The sequence below is a fragment of the Solanum tuberosum genome, unplaced genomic scaffold (genome assembly GCF_000226075.1).
Source record: "Solanum tuberosum cultivar DM 1-3 516 R44 unplaced genomic scaffold, SolTub_3.0 scf00142, whole genome shotgun sequence".
Lineage (NCBI taxonomy): Eukaryota > Viridiplantae > Streptophyta > Magnoliopsida > Solanales > Solanaceae > Solanum > Solanum tuberosum.
Window position 1 is genome coordinate 808156 of NW_006239067.1, and position 6943 is coordinate 815098.

Here is a 6943-nt window from a genome sequence, read left to right on the forward strand (position 1 = left end):
CACCCCCCTCCTCCTCCTCATTCTCTTCTTCATCCACTTCCTCCTCAACCCACACTTTAATCAACCGCTAACCCTAACCACTTTGATCTGCCCCTCTCCTAACCCTTTTAAATTTTAGTTTTTTTAGTCTAAAAGTATTGAGATTATTATTCATGTTATTAGGATTAAAAAAAGAGAGGTCTAAGTATGGATTAACATGAAGGATGATGGTAGATATTGAAAAATTTAAAACTACATTAATAAGTTAGAGAAAGCTTGAAAAATAACAAATGGGTCTGTGAATCTGTGAAATTAATTCAAAATTGTGATTGGGGTTAGTTGAATTTGTGTTGTTGAACTTGTATTTGAAATTTCAAATCAAATGGGAAATTCTTTTATCGATTTGACATGAATTTAGTGTTCAATTTGTGAGTAAATATGAAGAGCATGCTTATCTGGAAATATTTTAGAAATTACAAAAGTGGCTTAATTGATTTTTTTTTAATTTTTAACATGTAATTTCTTACGTGTCAGTAAAAAGGACGTGGAATTTCATGTGTAATCAATTGTACTTCACGCACACTAGTCAGATGAAAAAAAGGTTTAAAATGTGTGTTCTAATGAGTTTAAGAATTTAGTTGACAAATTGATAAGTATGAAGGTCCAACTTACAAACAAAGCCAAGTACAGGAGTCTCCCAAGCCATTTCATTTTTTTCTTTATTACAAAAAGAAGGATATATATACTTGGGCACCAAGTATATTGTATGTATATCTACTTTACAACACAAAGTATACTGCGTGAACATCCATATTACAACACAAAGTATATTATGTATACATGCATATTACAACACAAAATATATTTATGTGGATATCCATTTTATAACATTTGCATATTTTAAAAATATATGAAAATTATAATAAGTCAACATAGTTCATAGTATTTAAAAAGAGTTTGCCAAAAATACTGCAGTGCGAGGAAAAACTAATTTCTCCATTTGATTCTCCAAATAATACATTTGACTATTCACATGAAACAACAATTAATTCGAAATCTCTTTTGAAGCTACGCAATGCACTTCATGATTTTCCAAAAAATAATGAAGATGAATTAGTTATAGGGTGAAAATCGTTTACACTCCCCAAGTTTTGGTTTAAAAATCAACATTTCCCCCCTCAATTTTGAGAAATAATCATTCTCCTCCCTCTATTATATGGAAAATCTATTTTGCCCTAATTATTTTTTATCCTCCATCTATATAACATCTTTTATTATTATATATATAATAATTATTTTTAATCTTTGTATTTATAGATTTTTATTTAAGTTCAATAGCATTATAATTTAAAAGTTTGTTGCAAAACCTAATGTTATTTTTTATGATTGTTATTTTAATATTACATACATTAAGTTTCACTTGTCTCTAAGACACAATACATTAACGTGGTCTTTAAGTTTTCTCAGCTGATATCTATGTCCTCTAATTTATGTGCGCACATGTAGGCATTTAATTTTCTATTTAGTTGAACAAGTAGACACACCCGTCTTACACATAGCATAATGCATGTCTTACATAGAATAATACAATCAGTTTGAGTGTGACACAATTCCAAAAATTAAAGTCATGATGTCACACACCTCGAGAACCTCAAAATTGTGTGTAAGTCTAAATAAATAACGCATACGAGACTTCTAAAGGGAAGTCAGGAAATGATAAGAAACAATAAAGAAGTTTCCAAAACCTGATAGCATAAGTATAAAGAGCATCTAATACATTTCTAGATTCTATAATACATCTTAAGTTTCAAAAGTAAATTAAATACTGTAAATGATAGATGGAGACCAATGACAATCTGAAAAGAAGGATTTCACCACAACTCTGAATTAAAAGAAATCACTAGATCTGATCAGCCGCTGCGAAGATCAATCTAACTAAAATCTGCATCAAAAGGATACAAGAAGTAGGGGTGAGGACAATCCACATGTATGTCACACTCCGAGCCTACACCCTGGGCGAGACTGACACTTGAAGACCATTGCTCGCCTCAAGAGAACCCTTGGCCTGGCTTACTGACTCAGCGGAAGACTCTAAACATGCTTACTATGATAGAAATGAACTTACTCAAAAAATTTAAGTGAAATAACTCAGAAGGTTTAATAGTCGACATTCAACTTGGCCAAAATGGCAAATCAAGTCTCAGCATATGAAATCATAATGTAAAGACATATGACTACTAACTGTCAATGAAGCCTCTAAAACAAAGAGGGGTGTCGGGACAGGATCCCCGGTCATCCTAACATCTAAAAGACTAGAAAGCAAATAAAGGAGTCCTTCGGAATGCAAAGAGGCTCATCAACAGACTCTGAATGCTCAAGATGGATCAACGGGGCGCTAGATGCTGATCCTGGTTACCTGCGTCTGCATCATATGACGATGCAGGCCAACTGGCATCAGTACATTGAATGTACGAGTATGCAAGTTGGAATGCTAAACATAACATAAGCTTGAAAAGATTCTAAAAGAAACACTTACCTTGGCTCTTCTAACTCATGAATACTTAACTGAACTCATTTCATTATAAAGCAGTTTAAAACAAGTGGAATATAAAGAAAAAGGAAAATTGTTTAAAACAATGATGTCAACTCATAATCATAATATCAAAAAAGACATACCATGCTCCCTCTCAAAGTCTACTTGTGCAATGCATGAATGAAGTCCCATACCCCCATTCATACTAAGCAGAACCCCTTGAGGAACCATGCAATTATTGCTGTGGGAGTTTCTCTAACCGACAACCAAAAATATACTTAGCTCATATGTTTTAAAAACAAACTTCTTTCTTTGGTTTGAGATAATTACTCAAAACTTAACTTAAAAGCTCTCTTGGAATCGATGTTCCCTTTTCATGCTCAAATGTGAAAACATTTATAAACTCTTTGGAAATACTTAGTTCCCTAATAGCTTTTTGAGAAATGAACTCAACTCTTTACTCTTTTCTTAACTTGAAACTTAAGTCTTACAACAAAGTTAAAACGTTTGCTAAAGACTTTTGAAAACTTTAAAACTTAGCTTTGACTTGCTTCTTAACTTCTAGACTTGACTCTTAATTTCTCTTGACTTTGATCCTAACTTTCCTTGAACTGGGTTATGGATTCAAGGTTCATGATATCATATTTATGGATGATTTCATGATGTTTAGATGTACCTTAGAGTGTTGGAATCAACTAGAAAATATAGGTACATTCCTAAGGAACAAGTACGAAAAGGTGGGAAACGAATGGGGAGAACTGGCGTCCCTGGCGCTTTGAGAGGCGCGGGACGCCAGCCCTCAAGATTCAGGGACCAAGTTGGGGCGCTCTGGCTGACGCATCGCCCCAGAGCCCCACATTCAGGGACTGTTTTTGGGCGCACTGGCTGGCGCGACGCCCCACCCCCTTCCCAGGTGCTTGACGACTTTTCTTCTCCATTTTTCAACTTAAACCCTCTAAAGTTCAATGGTTCTTTCCCCAAACACTTACAATCATTTATAACCTCAATATATGATAGATTCAAACCGAAATTACACCCGGAAACATGAATCAAATAGCAAGAAACTCCAACAAAACAACCTACAAGAATTCTAACGAATTTCATCAAGAACTCAAAGGATTTACTTCCAAATCACACATATTTCGCTGAATTGAATCATGATTGGCGCGTGGGTGAACTAACCCAACACTATCTGATCTCACATACCTTGTAGGGATCACCCCCGATGAAATCCACAAGCTATCCTTGACGAAGTCAACGAATCTTGCTTCCTCTTCTCCTTTCTCCTATTTTCTCTTTTCTCCAAGCCTTAGCGGGAACTCTAACTTTTCTAAACTGACCAAAATCTGGTTTTACCCCAATTAAACCCCGAAAAACGAATTAGAATAATTAGGTAAGGAAAATACTAAATTACCCTTCCAAATCCGGATTAGACTTTCCTTAATCCAACAGCCCAACTTCCGAAGGGCATAACTTACTCGTACAAACTCAAAATCGCGCAAAATCGGCGGCGTTGGAAAGATCATTCCAAGAGATTTCCAAAAATATCTGGAAGTACACCTAACTCATACTGAGCTACGAGTTATGGCCATTTGAAGTTGACCAAAACTCAACTTTTCCTAACTTAAACAAATTTCCAGATTTTCATTCTTTTCAAAAATGACTATCTCCAATTATTAGCTTCTTCCTAGTTATTTTAAATTGTGAGATGTTACAATGTACTCAGTAGGTTAGACCGACTGAGTATAATCAACTAATCAGACTTAAAATATAAACTATGAAAAGCTTTCACCTGCACGCTGAAATTTTTTATTTGGACATTGGTGATGCCAATTTATTTAATAACGGTGTGAATAAAGTAAACACAAAAGGGGTATAGATTATACTCAAATCAACATATAAACAAGTTACATAATACAACAAAGTTGATCAATGTGATGTAATGAGATAATAAAATGATGGAATGATGTGGTGGAACCAAGGTCGTCGCATAACTTGTCGTGTACACTTTGTAGAGCTTTAGCTTCCAGACAAGGACCCATGGGGAGTCAGCAGTCCATATGCCAATCTCATCAACTTGTCACCTAATTTGTGTCAAGAATATAAGTAAGGTGTCATATTTTCTTTCGACAAAAGATAGTATTTCTCCACTTTCTCATATTTCCATGTACAGTGATATGTTGAATGATGATGAATGCATCACAATACATACAACACAAAGGTATTATCAGTTCATCAAGGATTTTAAATAATATAAAGTTCTCAAACTAAACAAGTCATGAAACATGACCTCAAATGATAGGGATTGTAGAGGAAACCATTTAAAGTTAGTCTTTATTACTTAGACATGTATTTTTTTCTTTTTAAAATGTTTCAAAGATCAACTCAAGCCCTTAACTCGGGCATCTTTATGTCCAATATAATGATAAGCCACACAACATTCTCACCTGAGAAATTATTCAAATATAATAGGTTTCTAGCAACAATTAAAGGTATCATACAACCCTCCACACAGGCTAATCATCAAAAATAGGCATCTCATGAACTAAATAAAAAGGTCAACACTTACCAACCTCTAAAACTCATACTACGGTTCATTTCATAGTTGACTTCCTAAGAAACATCACTTACTCTTGTTATCTAGAAGAGGGATAGACAAACCTACCTTGAAGATCGAAACTTTTCTTGAACAAGTCTATCGAAGCCCCCCCACACACTATCACGATCCAAAGTATACTCTAAGCGTAACATGGTGTATAGACCCCCGAAAGTCCCTACACAAGCCACTTAGAATACATCATACAAGATAATAGAAATAAAGATTTCGAAAGAAATAATTTTATATCATAAAAGAGTTTGATAAAGCAGAAGTCTAACATAGTCTCAACAAACTATCGATTACATCAAAAGGAATTTGTTGGGACTTAGCCCATACACCACATACAAATGTCTAAAACCGAAGTAAAGAAAAGTGTCTCGATCCTCAGAACATGAAGACTCACCAATCTTCGAGTGACAAGGGATCAACTAGCCATGAGTATGAACGGTAGGAGCGTCGGACCCTACATTAGTGAAATAATGTAGGCACAAGTAAGTGTTAGTGCATGGAATGTACTAAGTGTGCTAGCAATGCATAAGAGTTACGAAATCATTCTAAAAATGACTTTACATGACATGCAATGACCAAGATAAATCATAAGATAAAATGTTTGAAAACATAAGTCATAATCATAGTCGATACAAGCTTAACATATTTAATACACTTGTGAGATACTTTAAAAGTAACCTTATTTCATTATTGTGGGATGTGTACCATTTAAACGACATAGACCATTTGATCTATAACATGAAATCTGATGTCTATCCCACACTAAAAAGAAATGTCCTTACTTGCCAAGGTATGAACCATGAATCTGAGCTAAAGTGGATCCACTAGCTAGTGTCTATCTGAGACAAATCCTATGGTGGCACGTAGTTCTGTGACTTAGGGATATTGCTACTAAAGGTCCACGGATGCTAAACAAAAACCTTCATCCCTAAAGCCCACTCGGTGCTAAGTAAAATTCCACGAAATAGTCATTAATCATATTCATATTATCATCCATGGAAAGACACAATAAAGAAATCCAAGTTAAAGTTATTTAGAATAGCCCATATAAAACTTGATTCAACTTAGGTGAGAAAACCTTTCGACCTTATGAATCCTTATGTGAGAAAACATTTCACAATCATAATCTTAGTAGTATGTGAGAAAACCTTTCACAACAATAACAACATTGATACTTTACTCTCAAAGCATCCTCAAATCATTTACATCTCTTTCATAAAAGCATGCATGTTTTTATAAAGTCATATATTGTCACGCCCCGAGCCTACACCTTGGACGTGGCCGGCACTCGAGAACCATTGCTGGCCCCAAGCGAACCCTTGTCCTAGCTTACTTACTCAGCGGAATACTATACTCAAGATAAATACTTTTAAAACAAGTAAACTGAACTGCTCAAAATATAACTTAGAATGTAATAAATAATATTCATTGCCAAAGTGGCAACTCAAGTCTCAACTTAACTAAAAAGGGAAGTAAAGACTAATGAACTAACATCACTAACTCTGTCTATGAAGCCTCTAAACAACTGAGATGGACGTCGGGACAAGACCTACGATATCCTAATGAACTAAAATACTGAAAGTAATAAAAAGGATCCTCCGGAAAGCTAAGAGGCTCACCAACTGACTCTGAGTGCTCAACTGGATCAACGAGGCGCTGGATGCTGAACCTGATTACCTATGTCTGCATCATAATAAGATGCAGGCCAACTGATATCGAGTTGGAATACTAAACATAACTTAATCTTGAAAAGAATCTGAAAGAAACACTTACCTTGGCTTTACTCAACGCATGAATAACTTAACTCAATATAAAGCAACAAT